At 41.4% G+C, this 14803-nt stretch overlaps 1 long non-coding RNA gene across 7 annotated transcripts; it reads right to left on the reverse strand.

Annotated features, from left to right (window-relative positions):
• Window positions 1–1799: 1799 nt before the first annotated feature.
• Window positions 1800–14692, reverse strand: LOC128905181 (uncharacterized). 7 transcript variants are annotated; one of them, XR_008464758.1, is made up of 5 exons: window positions 14556–14692; window positions 13873–13962; window positions 6898–7025; window positions 3875–4003; window positions 1800–3335 (listed from the first exon to the last, which is right to left on the reverse strand). It is a non-coding gene; the product is annotated as an uncharacterized LOC128905181 (long non-coding RNA). The 7 variants fall into 7 exon arrangements; XR_008464760.1 differs by having other exon boundaries at window positions 6898–7028; XR_008464757.1 differs by having other exon boundaries at window positions 13867–13962.
• Window positions 14693–14803: the final 111 nt, after the last annotated feature.

The raw sequence follows: 14803 nt of genomic DNA on the forward strand, positions 1-14803 counted from the left end.
ACCGTACACCGAAGGGTTCGGCATATTTGTTCTGGTTCTGCTTGAATCAATTACAAAAACCTGTGATCAAGAGCAAGGTGTGACTCAAAACTCTCTGGCACAAAAACTCCAATAACGGCCTTAGCTGCTGTTTGTGTTCTTTCAAATACAGCTGATTGATAGGCAGGTTTTCAGTGCCTATACAGAAAAGTTTCTATAAAAAGCAGCAAGTGAACAAATAAACACAAGACACATTTCAGATGGAATTATGTATTTTTTTTTCCGTATAAAGAGGCTACCATTTCTTGCAGCAATTATTAAGCCTTTGTAAAGCTTTTACATCTATTTATGTATTTATATATGTATATATGTATTTTTGCTATAGCTTATTATAACTTTATTATAACTTTATTTCCACTGGCTTAGTCAGCTTGAACCTTCCTTCTGATCCTGTTGATGCTTGGTTCAGAATTCAACATCCAACATCAGAGACATGCAGACTATGCAAAAACTTTTAATGCATAAAATTGATTCCTCATACAGTCCATATATGCAGTATTTTTATGTAAGTACTTTGATACTTCCAGACGGTAAATGTATATTAAGTTGACACTTACCTTCCAAGACTGGTAGGTACCAGGTGGACCTATCTGGTGCAGTTCAGGACTCCCACCGCTATTGAAGCCCACAGTCAAGGCAGACGCACCGAAAGGTCTAGAGCCATTGCTTTGTGTGTAGCTCTGTGGGAAAGCTGACCAGTTTTGGCATCCCAGGAAATTAAGAAATTTACTGGCCCAATATGCAAGCAAAGGACAACACTGAAAAGGCTGGATACAGGTATTCACCATAAAACTCTTCATTTCCAATACATCAACAGCTTATTTCTGGTCCTCGGAAGTCAGTTTGCGGTCAATGCTCTAGTTGCACAGCTCCATTCAAGACACACAAAAGTAATTAAGGCAAAACAAGCTTCACTGTAAAGAAACTACTCCCTGTTAAAACCACACAGACTACAGAAAGTTAAGGTTTAATCAGATTATCCTTTAACGTGATCTCAGGCACAGTTGTGAACAGATTTGAAGGAACATCTCAGATGGCTGCAATCAATCAGCCTGCTCACGGGTGTTCTGCTAGTCTTTATTATTTGAAAATAAGAATCTGCATCTGTGAGTTTTACATTCTGTTTGGCCTTTCACGTTGCTGTCTTCTGTAAGTTTATATTTTTAAGTTTATGTTTTTATCTCAACTCTTCTATACAGTAATATTATACGGTCTCTCTGCATTATTATTTCCAAATTATATAATAAAGTTCTTCACAGATCTATACATATGAGGAACAGTTATGTTCGCTGGTGCTCCTTAAAATAAAAGAGCTTATAATGGTGATTATTTTATTTGAAAACCAGTTATTTTTCTCAAGTGATATTCACTTTTTTTTTAAGAAGTCATGCAAAGGAAACTTAACCTGACTTCCTTTTTTCGCAGATATTAATAGAAACAATCGGTTTGTTTTCTATACTCAGGATCATCTGACACTTTAAGCGGAAAAGTAAAAGTGCCAAAGTGCTTCCCTGCTAAAGTTGCAAAGCAGCGTGTGGTATATTCTACTGTGACTGGACCCTCAAGAGTCAGTTCATGGAGCTGTTAATCACTATTCTGGCACCAGCAGTCAGGTCTGCATGATCATAATGATAAAATCATCACAAATGCTCTTTCATTAACTAGCAACAAATTATTATTCAAGAAGGAGCAGACCATTGCAACTTTTTTTTAAAGTCAGAAACCACTGAAAAAGCAATGTAGGTGAAGACAGAAACAAATTCAAAACAGCACACAGAAGTAACTTTATTCTAACCGAGAAACAGCAATTTTAAGTAAATTTTAGGCCATAATAGTTTTTAAGTTTACAGAAAGAAACCTTACATAATTAAATATGGATTTAGCCCCTCCAAAAACACATATGAAAAGTACCCTGCTCCCTACCGTACCACATGTTGTGGGTTTGGTATGGTACAACTCCTTCCACCCCACAGTACCAGGAAATTGGGGTTACGGCACCGTACTAGGGTGTAAGTAGAGAGAGTTGCTGAGGTACATCCTTATTCTTCTTCATTACAAGCTAATGTAAAAAACCCAAGGCACATTTAACATAATAACTTTCCTGATGGTAAAGCCAGTTGAGTAGGTTCCTAATTTCGTAGAATCATAGAATGGTTTAGGTTGGAAGGGACCTTAAAGATCATCTAGTTCCAACCCCCTGCCATGGGCAGGGACACCTCCCACTAGACCAGGCTGCTCAAAGCCCCATCCAGCCTGGCCTTGAACACTTCCAGGGATGGGGCATCCACAACTTCTCTGGGCAACCTGTTCCAGTGCCTCACCACCCTCACAGTGAAAAATTTCTTCCTGATATCTAATATAAATCTACTCTCTTCCAGTTTGAAGCCATTACCCCTTGTCCTATCACTACATGCTCTTGTAAAATGTCCCTCCCCATCTTTCTTTTAGGCCCCTTTAGGTCTCCCCGGAGCCTTCTCTTCTCCAGGCTGAACAACCCCAACTCTCTCAGCCTGTCCTCACAGGAGAGGTGCTCCAGTCCTCTGATCATCTTCGTGGCCCCTCTCTGGACCTGCTGCAACAGGTCCCTGTCCTTCTCATACTGGGGGCTCCAGAGCTGGATGCACAGTGGGTTAATAATGGTTTGACCACCAAAAAAGGACAGTTCCATCTCCTCCACCAACTTCTTCTTTCACTCCCCTGTTCCCTCACAGAGTTATGGGGCTCATACAGTTGCACACTGTATCAATTCAACAAGCAAATGAAGAGGGTTTTTTCTGTGAGGCTAGTGAGTTGAGTCAACTCACAAGGCATCAAAGAAGCACCAGAAAGGGCATCAGGGAGGAGATGAAAGTGCCTAGGGTACTGCAGAGACAGGAGGAAGAAGTGGCACCACCCAGGAGCACACACTTGTACGAGAGTTTAGACTGATCTAAGTCAGTGGTACTGTGTCTCTCTAAATTGCTCCCTGAGCCTCTGCTGGCTCTTGCCCCGGCCTCGGTCAGACACTGCAAGAAACTTTTTCGTCCTGGCTTATGTCTTTGCTGGGCAGGCTTTAAGCCTGGCTTACAGTGCTTCAGCCAGGCAGCAAAGCCAGCACAGAAGTGACAATGGAAGAGCACAGCCTGGAGTAAGACCTTTGTTTTGCAGTGGCAACTAACCAACACCAGTCAGTTTAGCAGTCACGTGGAACTGTACGTCGAGATGAGACGTATGCTCTAAGCAGTTTTGCTAACCAGTTTGATGTGTTTCCATGCAGTTTTACCTTCATTCAATCCTCAACTGGAGGAAAATATTCCCTGTGGAGGCAAATGTTCACAAGTGTTAGTTCATATATGGAACAGGGGTCTCGTAAATGAGACAGTCATGTCAAGCGGTAGTTTCTAGGGCAGAGGAGGAGGACGGCAGCACAGATTCAAGCCCAAAGTTGTCTGCCAACTCTCCAGGAATATTTCCAATATCATCCTGGTTTGTTTTGCTGAATTTGATCTCTAGGCTTGTCTTTCTTGCCTTTTCAGTGTGCCTATTGCCATTGCAACCAGTACAGAGCAGCTTCTGCTATCCAGGCAGCTTGTCCCTGATGATAAGATGCAGACAGACATGCATAAGATGATTTAAAAAAAATATAATAAAAATTAAAGTAATTCCCACTGGCCCCGTAAGAATCCTTCAGCTATATTCAGTTACGTAAGAACCCACGCCTTCATATCCGAGTACCAATCTCCCAAATCACCATGTCCACCTTCACGTTTTTCATAAATTCAGTCTTTAAAGGACTTTTACATATTCCATATCTGCAATGGAATGAATTGTGGAGCAATAACACGAGGAACAATACCTGCAAAAGCCAAACAGACGTGATCATCAAGTGCATACAGTTTCCTCACTGTTCTTTCCTCTTGAAGCATGGTGACAGATTTTTTTTCTGTGTATCCAACAGAGGTGTATCTAGCCCTCAAATTCCAACCTGTTAGATGAGAATGAAGAAATTGTTCTTATTTCCAATATTAACTTTATTTATGTTATGCAGAGGAGATGTTATAATACTAAGTCTTTTCACAAAGACATCGGCAAACAGCTATGTGGAGGCTCCGTCATTCCCCCTGAACAACAAATAATAATGTTAGACATCTGTTAGGAAGGAAAAATGATAAGTTGTGGTAAACATCACAGCAAAAAGTTTCAAAGTTGCAAAAGTTGTGGTTTACAAATACAGTACAGAGAGGCAGCCCCTGAACAAAAAGCTCACAACCAAAGTAGAAAACAAAGGAAATAAGGTGGTTACAGACACAAGAACCCAGGGAGATAGGAAGACAACACAGATGAATGTGATAAGCAGTATTCTCAGTATATTCTCTGTTTATAGGTGCAACCATGGCTAAGCTGATCTAAAAGCTAACTGCTGACAAAGAAGGGTAACGCTGATCCACTTTTGCACCCCAGTAATTGTATTCCCTTGCTTTGACATCAAAGATCATCTGCTCCCAATTTGGGCAACTCAACAGGCAGAAAACTGCTTTTATAGAAAAGCAATTGTTTTTCTAATAATTCAGCTTCCTTAAATGTCTCACTACAAGATCAGATGAGTAAACGTGATGGCACAGGAGACAGAGTGGGAACACATGACCACGAGTGTAGAGGGGGCCAAAGGAAATCATGGCTTTTGATAGCAGCTAGCTGTGAGCTATAAGGTAATGCCAGACTGCAACTTAAATGCTGTCACTGGTTTCAGAGGTATTTTGGTGGGGAAGAGTTTTGAAGGTAGACAATGTCATACCACTGATATTTATGAGAAGCTCCTTTCATATCCACAGGTAGAAAGAAAGATGAAGACTGCTCTTTTGAAAACTTCTAAGAAAGGCTAATGGAAAGGACGTTAGGGTCACCATCTCAAGAACTTTCTTTCTCGGTTGGTTTGAAACTCAGCATTTCCCCTCATAAAACCTTTTTCTTATAAGACACAAATGAACGAATGCTGAAGAGGAAAGAAAAACTGACCAGCACTGTGTCAGGTCTGATAATGGGCTGAAGAAAATAAATGAACGATAAGATCAATGATAAATAAACTAGGATTTTGAGCTGAAAGTCTAAAGCACGACCAAAATAGTACACAGGCATCCCCTTCCTCCTTTGCTTTCTTAGTCTTCCTCAAAGATGCTCTCCCACCAACACTAAGGAATTGATGCAAAAGAGGGTTTACAGGAACACACAAGAAGTCACTTCCTTGCAGAAATTTATCATCTTATCTAGCACTCAAGAAAGAAAAGCTCTTTGAGCACACTACTTATAAAATTCATCCCTTTTTTACATGACTTCCTTGTGATAAATATTTTTCTTATCACTTACCTAAGACCAAAGATTTGCTACATCACAAACAATGTCAAACTTGTCAGTTTCTGTGACTATTTTATATAAAGTACACAATGGGTAAAATATTACAAAAATGAATGCAGAAAACTGTACATTATTTTAAAAAGACATAACCTGTTATCTCTAGGAATTTAGGAAGAATAACAGACTATGGTTTCATACTGCTACTATAAAACATTTGCTCTTTAAGAAAATCCATACCAACAGGTACATACAATCTAGCCATCAATTCTACTTGTTTCAGAGCTCATATAACTTCCATTTTAAATAGGCCAGCAAAAGTTTTCATAGGCAATTTCTTGTTGCGTTTTCAATCCATTACAAATTTTGTCCTCTGCTCTAGGCTTACAATTTTTTACTTTTCTTACAAAAATTAGATCTCAATCAATAAATACCAATAAACATAGGAGGTTTCATCTGCTTTTCACCAGATTTGACCCCTATCAATTGGCTCTCTCTGTCATAATTTCTGATGAATTTCAGTTTTTTGTTTCCTATCCCCAGAGAGAAAAATTACCTCTGTTTTTGATTCATAGGTTATAATTTCTTGTCTGTGTCAGTGTGTAACCAACTTTTCAAGTTGATGCTGACTAAACACAATGAGGAAGTCTGGGAAAGACAAACATCAATGAAAAATAAAGTCTATACTTAATATTTTCAATGAGCACATAAACCCTGAATCCTACAAAACAGAATTATTCCAAATTGAATTATTCCCAATAGCTAAATCAGCAGGGTAAAATGATGCATTACATATGGCAGAATCAAAGGCCAACTTGCAAAGAGTAGGAAAGAATGTACCATTTAGAAAACTGCATAATGAATTTATTTGAGCAACAGTACCTTATTCCTGCAAAAATATATACGCACTAATATGTGAACATATTTAGAAAGTTATGCAAAATCACATTTTATCATTATCAAAGACTAGTAGTATTTAATAATAAAGTGCAAATTATGTTATTGAACAAAAGACTCCTTTTTATTATCCTTATTATTTTATATAATCAATACAAGAGAGGCACAGGTATTATTATGGCCCACATTCCCACCAGCAAGGCTTCTTAATTAATTAGTCTTTTAATTTAAAATTTTTCTTACTGGTATCCAGAGCAAACTCAACTTGATTTTCAGAAGGATTTAATAGGAAGATACATTGATATTTTACTTGCAAAAGAATATATAGCAATTATAGAATAACACTGTGATACTTTTCCAGAGTATCTTTTTAGACTAGAGTAATGCTTTAAAATTTCATGCTGAATAAAAGGAAAAGATGTGGAGCAGTAGAAAGCATTGCTACGTTCTTAAAGCAAAATAATACTAGAAATCAACAGTTACTATTTTTTTCTGGTTTCCTATGTTGCTTAGAGAAAACTATACTCAATTCCTCTTTGTAGGGTAGTTCAAAGGCAGCTTACCTGTTTCTAGCACACATCCCTTGTTGCTCTCATTCTAAAACAAGGGAAGACCAAGGCCTTTAGTTCCTACCTTGCAAATACCAACTTCTCCTCATGGATGCAACCTCCTGTTTTGTACAGCAGTCCTCCTCTACGCTGGGACCCTGTTCTCACAGGCTGCACTCACATGAAGCACCTTCCTTCTCCTCCCTTTTGCTCCTGCTTGAAAAGAAGCACACATGCATAGACAGATATTATACATCTATATAATAAATAGGTCTGTTTACAGTAATGCAAGTTAGAGACAGTACCATTCCAAGCAACCATTCATTGTACCTGCACAGTCTATGCTAGAAATTTGGACTAGATAAAGGAAAGATTTCAAAATGTCATAGTTATTCTTTGTAGTGATTTTCTTGGCTCTTGAATATATTTATGTACTCAGTTACTGCATTTCCACTGATGATGGGACTGCTCAGGAGAGAAAGGTATAAATGAGTAAACTTTCACAGGAAAGGAGTTTTGGCCTTCAGTGAATTATGGGCCTTTTGAGCGTTCCCGATGACTACATTACCACATACATACCAAATACAGAAATGGGGACAAAGAAATGGGGCCATATTTGGAAGGATGAATACCATGGTACAAACAATGATGTGGTACATGTTCAACAGAAGTTTACTTTGGTTCCTTTTCACACGTGATAAAATACAAATATGCTATATCTGTCATTCCAAGCTAAGAGTAAAATTGATGCAGCGTGTCTATAAGAAATATTATAGAGCCTCACTCTGCAACTGGATCTCCAGTCACCATAATTTTACCTTTGAAAATACTTGAAAAGTGGAAGAAAGCAAGCAAGAAGAAAGAATCCCACAGACATTAAAAGTGGAAAACAATAAATGTACATTCAATACAACAAGATTTTAGTTAGAGTATATTTTCCCAAATTGGTTTCAAGCACAGTAATACTCACAAAGCATATTTGCAGAAATGTGAGTATATTGTTTCTTTTGCTCTGCTTTGTTGTCACTGAGGTGCCATGCAATAGAACTGGCACCAATGGTTATTAACAGTGACAATACTATCTCTATAATCTACTTTTGCTCGAATATAACTGTATTCCCTGCTTGGTATTTCATTGTATAATTTATTATTTTTTATTCACAAGAGAATTAATCTTTTAAGATTTCAAGACCTTCTGATAAAATATACAGTGACTTTGAGATACACCGTGTATAGCAAGTTAAAGAACAATGTTAAATGGTTATTTATTGTTCTTCTTAAAAAGCAATATATGTATCAACAAAGAAAGCAGACAGAAGAGAACAAACCCAAATGTTGTTATGTGAGACAGCAGCAGGAATGGAACACGGATCTCTGCCTTGGGATGGATGAGGAGTTAACTGGGAGCTGCTGGGGCAAAACAACATGGGCAAAGTTGTCCTGGGTGTCTGCTATGGACCCCCTGATCAGGAAGAAGTAGAAGAGGTCTTCTTCAGACAGTTGTCAGAAACTTCATGTTTGCAGGCCCTGATCCTCATGAGGGACATTAACCATCCTGGTATCTGCTGGAGGGGCACCAGAGCAGGGCACAAGCAAAGCAAAATGTTTAGGGAATGCATTGATTCACAAATCCCTAACAAAGGTGACTGAGGAGCCAACAAGGAGGAGTGCTCTGCTAGCCTTCACACTTACAAACAAGGAAGGACTGACTGGGGATGTGAAGCTGCAGTGACCATGAGAAGGTGGAGTTCAGGATCTCAGGAGGAAAGCACAAAGCAAAAAGCAGGATCACAGCCCTAGATTTCAGGAGACCAGAATTTGGCCCATTCAGGGACCTACTTGAAAGAGTCCCACTGGATGTGGCCCTGGAGAGAAGAGGGATCCAAGAGAGATGGTCAATTTTCAAAGATCAGCTCCTCCAAACTCAAGAATGGTCCACCCTGACCTGCAGGAAATTGAGCAAGGAGGCTTGCAGGGATGAACAAGGAGCTCCTGACAAAAGCCAAACATAAAAAAGAAGCATACCAGAGGTGGACACAGGGGCAGGTGTCCTGGCGCAATACAGACACTGTCTGATCATGCAGGGAGGGGAGATCAGTGGATTTTAATTTTTTTTTATCTCAACCTTAGCAAGGTTTTAGACAGTTATCTGCCATAACATTCTCATAGGCAAACTGAGGTGTACAGTGAGGTGTACTGAAAACTAGCTGAACTGCAAGGTTCATAGGGTTGTGGTCAGTGGCATGGAGTCCAGCTGGTGGCTAGTCAATAGTGATGTATATCAGGGGTCAATACTGGGGCCAATACTGTTTAACTTCTTCATTAATGACCTGGATGACAGGAGACAGTACACCCTCAGCAAGTTTGCCGATGCTACAAGACTGGAAGGAGTTGTTGATATACCAGTTGGTAGTGCTGCCATTCAGAGGGACCACAACAGGTTGAAGAAATGGACAGACATGAACATGCGGGGGGCGAACTGGCTGGAAATCCGCTTGGCAGAAAAGGCCTCGGGGGTCCTGGTGGACAAGGTGAATGTGAGCTGTCAATGTGCCCTTGCAGCAAAGGCCAACAGCATCCTGGGCAGCACTGGGAGCAGGATGAGGGAGGTCTTCTTTAGGTCATGGGATCAGGCTCGCTGAAAGAAAATTGCACTTGCTATAATTATCTTTCTATGTTCCCTCAGCAAGCTGTTGATTAGGATTGTGATGATAAGGTAGAAGTACTGTCCTGTAGCCATTCAGTCACCTCCTCTGTCCTTCATGGTCATGAGTCTTCAGAAGGCAGAAGCTGATGCAGACGGTGCAGAAGTGAGAGTCCCCAGAAGCCTCTCCAGAAGAATACTATACCTTTCCATTGCAAATGTGGTGCCTTTAACAGATACGAATATTCAATAACCACCATGATCATTCTACATTTTCTTCAGCACTGCTTGGCAGTGCCTTCCCGTGTTTATCTTTTCTGCTTTGCTTTTGACATTCAAAAAATGAGGAAGTTAGAAAACTGCAGTGCTTTGCTTCTGTGTCCTAAAATAAAATATTAACTGCTAAGAATTCTTGAAGACTTTTCGGCTCTAAGGAGGCTTAGATTAGATGTTCTGCTATTCTTTATTTATAGCATACGTTCCTAGTAGCTGGAGATTCCCTTCTGAAGAATAAAATCAGGACACAGAAAGATTTTCTCACCGCAGCTGTTGCACTTAGTCCCACTAGTGCAAACTGCTGAACCTGCTGCGCATTTCTTTATTCTAAATATTTATATTTGCAGACTAAAATGACAGATACTAGAATAAAAATTTAGCATCCCAAAGATTTTTTTTCTGAGTTTTCTTATTGCCCCTCTGGAACATGGCAGAGCCACCAATATCCATGCAGCATGCAGTGCTGTTTGGGTACTTCACTTTACACCAGAACACACAGGCTTGCATTTCAGGTGCTACTTCTTATTAACATTCTCTATAATAGCCAGTGCAGAATATAAATGAGCAAATTGAAAAAAAAATCAAAAACAGACAGGAAGCTGACAGAATAAATTCAAGACAAATTTATCCTGTTAGTGCGATCTCTTCTAGGAAGCAAAAAGCACCATTTGCCCTACCAACACTCTGATATTGTTGTGTATTTTGATAACAAATTACCATTTATTAAATAAGCAGAACTGGACCTGTTTTCAAGACTCAACCAGTTATATAGGCAAGCACCATTTTGCAACAAAAGGAATTAACACAGAGACTGGGCACGTAGAAAATCCCACCAAAGTTACGAGATCACACCAAGTTCAGTTGGTGAGGAAATACTAAACCAAAACCAGCATTTCTTCCTTTTGCTATCTTCCTTCGTCATCTACCAAAAGACTCTCCTTCCTTGGGATCTGCTCTAACTGTTACCTGGTTGTATTGCTGGTGTTACAAAACACATGCATAAACATCCCCCCCCACTTTTTTTTTAAATTGCAAGATGAAAAAGTAATCCATCCTGAAAAGGAGTCTCAAATTCACCATGCCATCATATTAGCAGTAGATTCTGAGCTGTCATACTTACCGTATGTAAAGAAAGTGGAGGTTTTTTTGTCAATTTGAACAGAAAGCACAAAATGAGGTGCTGTCACCAACATGTTAAAGGCTTTGTCTGAGAAACAGACAGTCTAACTCCCAGGAATCATTCTCAACTTTTGATACCAAGACCTTTAGTCAAGCAGGTTTAAGCAGATGGTGCTACCATAAAATTCTTTCCTGTCCTCTTTCCTGTACATACAGCTTCATAAATTCCAAGTTTGAAATTTTAATTTTAGATGTAAATTTGAAAATGATGATGAATCAGCATTCTGTATTTTGCGGCTTGTGGATGGGAATGTCTGCAGATTTCTTCTCTTACTTATCTCTCCTATTCCAGAGAATTGATGGAAGTTTAGATAATAAAATGGCAGAAAATACAGACAGAAACTGAAGAACGCTTACCATTTTTTCTCAGAATTGTCTGAAGACTGGATCACTAAAAATACTAGAGTTTTCTCCAAAACTAAATGAATTCCTCTGCAATGGGGAATTTTGACACAATCCTGGGATGACGAAAATCGCTCTACTGTTAGCACTTCATTTCAAACGTATAGCTTCTCTAGAAACTAAATGTTAACACTTTCCAGACCCCAGGCTCAGGTACTATATATCTTTACCTACTATTTATTACTGAGAAACATGAGTTGGAAACCTGGGGAAAACAACTTTCAGAAAAGGACCTATCCTTCTTTGTCTGCATTCTTTTTGTTCCAAAAAATATGACATACTCAAATGCACATCAACAAAAAAGGCACAACACTGACAAAAGTTGGAACAGAGGTGGAAGAAGATCTGATTGAAACATATTTGCGTTTGAAACTCTCAGTGATGATCTAGATTTATGCATCTAAATTACAATTAAATAATGTTAAGGTTGCGAGTAACTCACAAGAGCAAAGAAATGTGCAATTAAAGAGAAAATATACCATATGTCCTTTGATATCTAGGCATATTGCAGTGCATTAAGAAAGTCATAAAAGAGACGCCCTGTTGTGGTTATGTGTTCTGGGACATGTGGCACATTTCCATTGTAGCTATCTATTTCCCTGCTTGTATGCATCTGTGCCATTATTTAAATGTTGATTTTGAGTGTGAATTTCCCCTTCCATGGTAAAAAAACAGAGCTGCAGACTCTTTTTTCAACGTTTCTTTAGCTCTGTTGCTATTTATGAATACAGAAGTCCTAAATTTTAAACATATGAATGAAAAATCATGACAAAAGGGAATAAATGGATTTAATCATCCGACAGAATTAGGCAAAAGAGATGGTTTTAGTTATTATGAATGAATGATCTTATGTGTGTATCTTCCTCTAAAAACAGATGAATTCCAAACATTGTTCTCCCATATTATGCATGGAAATAGGAATATACTAAAAAGTTCCTCACATGTAATTTGGACTACATTTGGGAAATACAGTGGGTAATTATTCCTTTCATTTTACGGCTCCTCACCTGTGTCATCCCGCAAGCCTGTTTTTCTCCTCTACTCAAAACCAACCTGAAAACATGAGAGAATATGATGGAACGTTCAGATCTTAAAAGCAGTGTTTATGTGGATGACATCTAACGCACATTGTCTCAAACGCTGTGATCCCCAAGACACCCCGATGCAAAATATTTTATAAACAGTGGTTGGGTAGCCAGGGGATGAGAACAAGACAAGTTATACTTGTGGGAAGAGAAGAACATTTTGCGGAATTCCCAGTGTTGAGAGTATTTCATGAGAACATGTTTGCCCTCCAGTTGCTTAAGATGCCTGCACCCTTGGGACACCTTCAGGCACCTCACTGGTTCTCCAGAGCCAAGCATGTACTTCTGCTGAAAAAGTTAAGTCCTTGTCATTCTATTTGCAGCTGTCTAGGAGATGGTACCTTTCTGATTACACACTGATTTGGCCGAGGCTGTCTTGCATTCTTCATTCCTAGAATTGTTTGTTTTAATAACTAGTATCAATTTGAGCACAGAGCTATTACAAGAGTTATCCTATGAGTTCACTCCAAGAACATAAAATAATAACCACGCATCACTATGAAGTCTATCAACTTTAGGAAAAATGGGTTTCTTCAACCCTTTCATTTTTTGCTTTTGGTTTCCTACGAGTATGATAGTAATGATGATGATGATGATGATTATGATGAAGTGTGTGGGAGACACAAAAAAACCCCTGTACTAGTACAAAAAATGGACCCAGATACGATGGTGATGAGTGAAATGGTTAGAAACACAAACAGCTTAATGGATATGTTGGCATCACTCCTCCTCCCTAGCACGACCTACAGTGGGCCAGAGACATTTTCTGGAGAGGAGAGCAAGCCAGATTAGCATCACATCAGCTCAGAGTCATGTGTAATCTGAAGAGACAAGGCAGAAGCAGCACCATTCTGGTATCAGAGAGCATCAGGCACAGGTGGGGGGCCCTTGGAGACAGGGATGCTGTAGGAATGCAAGAACAGCTTGGAGCCGGCAGCCTGGGAACTGGTCGTCAAGGGAAAAAAAGCAGAGGGTGATGGACAGTCACAGTCAATCCTAGGACAGCAGAGCCAAGAAGAGCAATCTCCATGAGGTGGGGGAAAGGAGCCAGCCTAGAAACAGTCTGAAGAGGCAGCATGCCAGTTGGGAAGCAGCTGTACAGCCAGGGGGTGGCCAAGGATGCCACTGACAAATGTGTGCTGTGACCAAAAGGGTTAGGGCTTGAGGGAAGAGCCAGGGACTCCAGCCAGCAACAGCTGAGAACAGGGCAAGCAATGCACCCAGCAAAAGGAACAGGATTCACATTTTGTGGCGTGGTGCCATGTCACCAAGTAGTGTCCCATCAGCCACAGCAGCACAAGATTCTGTCAACTGCAGGAGCAGAAATTCGTTTACAAAAGGCCACCGCTTGCAAAAAGAGACATTACTCACAGCCTGCAGCATGGCACTGGAAAGCACACAGGCTGAGCAGGGCCGTGCCTCGGTAAAAGCAGGTTTAACATGCTTAATTGGGGATTTTCAACTTTACCATTACCCGTTGAAACTCTCTCAAAGAAGAGTCTCAGACTTGCCAACTTGTACAGGAGGACCTTTGGCAAAATGGAGATTCCCCCCAGTGGCCGCACTGAAAAAAATCAAGGCCGATTTTAGCACTTTCAGCCTCTATAATTTATTTAAAGTTGCAGCAGTAGCCGTTTCTCTTTGCTCCGTTTCGTTCTCACGAACAGGGAAGCGGCGGGCGCCCAGGTCGGTAAGGGAAAGCCGCCCCACACCAGCGAGCCGGGGGTCCCACAACACCAGCTGCTGCTGCTCCCCCACAACTTTCTCTTCACGGTTTGTTCTTTTCGCCCCGCTCCCCCACCTGTCAGCGTCGGCAGCCGCTGAAGGAGCGGCACCGCAAACGGCGACAGCGTCACGGCGGCGGCTCTCCCCGCCGGTTAGCACCGGTTCCGCCACTACCAACTCCCCTCACGGGCAGGCCCGATCGTGCCAGGCCGAAAACGCCGCAACCTCGCAGCAAAAGCCCAGGGCCGCCCGCCGCCGCCTCACAGCGTGAGGTGCCTCCCCCCAGTCCCGCCGGAGCAGGCTGCCCGGCTGCAACCGACTGTCGCGGCGGGTAGAGAGGGGAGGAGAGCGCGCCGCTCGGCACAGCCGGAGCGCCTCCCCTGTAACGCGCGCCCCGCAGCACTCCCATCCCCCCCGCCCCGCCGGCCGTACCACTTCGCTGTCTGTCCGGCGCTGAGGCGCGTTGGGCGGGAACGTACCAACGCGGCGGAGGGAAAGGGGTAGCCGAGAAGGTCGCGCGACGGGGGGAGGCCACGTTCGAACGGCGCCGCGCCGACTTTCGGTGTCCCGTTGTTTTGCCTGAGAGGTGCCAGGCGGCCGCGGCCGCCTCGGGCCTCCCGCCGGCAGTGGGAAAGGGGGAAAGAGCGGCCGGTACCTCCTTAACCCTTCCCCGGCGGGAC

The sequence above is a fragment of the Rissa tridactyla genome, chromosome 2 (assembly GCF_028500815.1).
Source record: "Rissa tridactyla isolate bRisTri1 chromosome 2, bRisTri1.patW.cur.20221130, whole genome shotgun sequence".
NCBI classification, from domain to species: domain Eukaryota; kingdom Metazoa; phylum Chordata; class Aves; order Charadriiformes; family Laridae; genus Rissa; species Rissa tridactyla.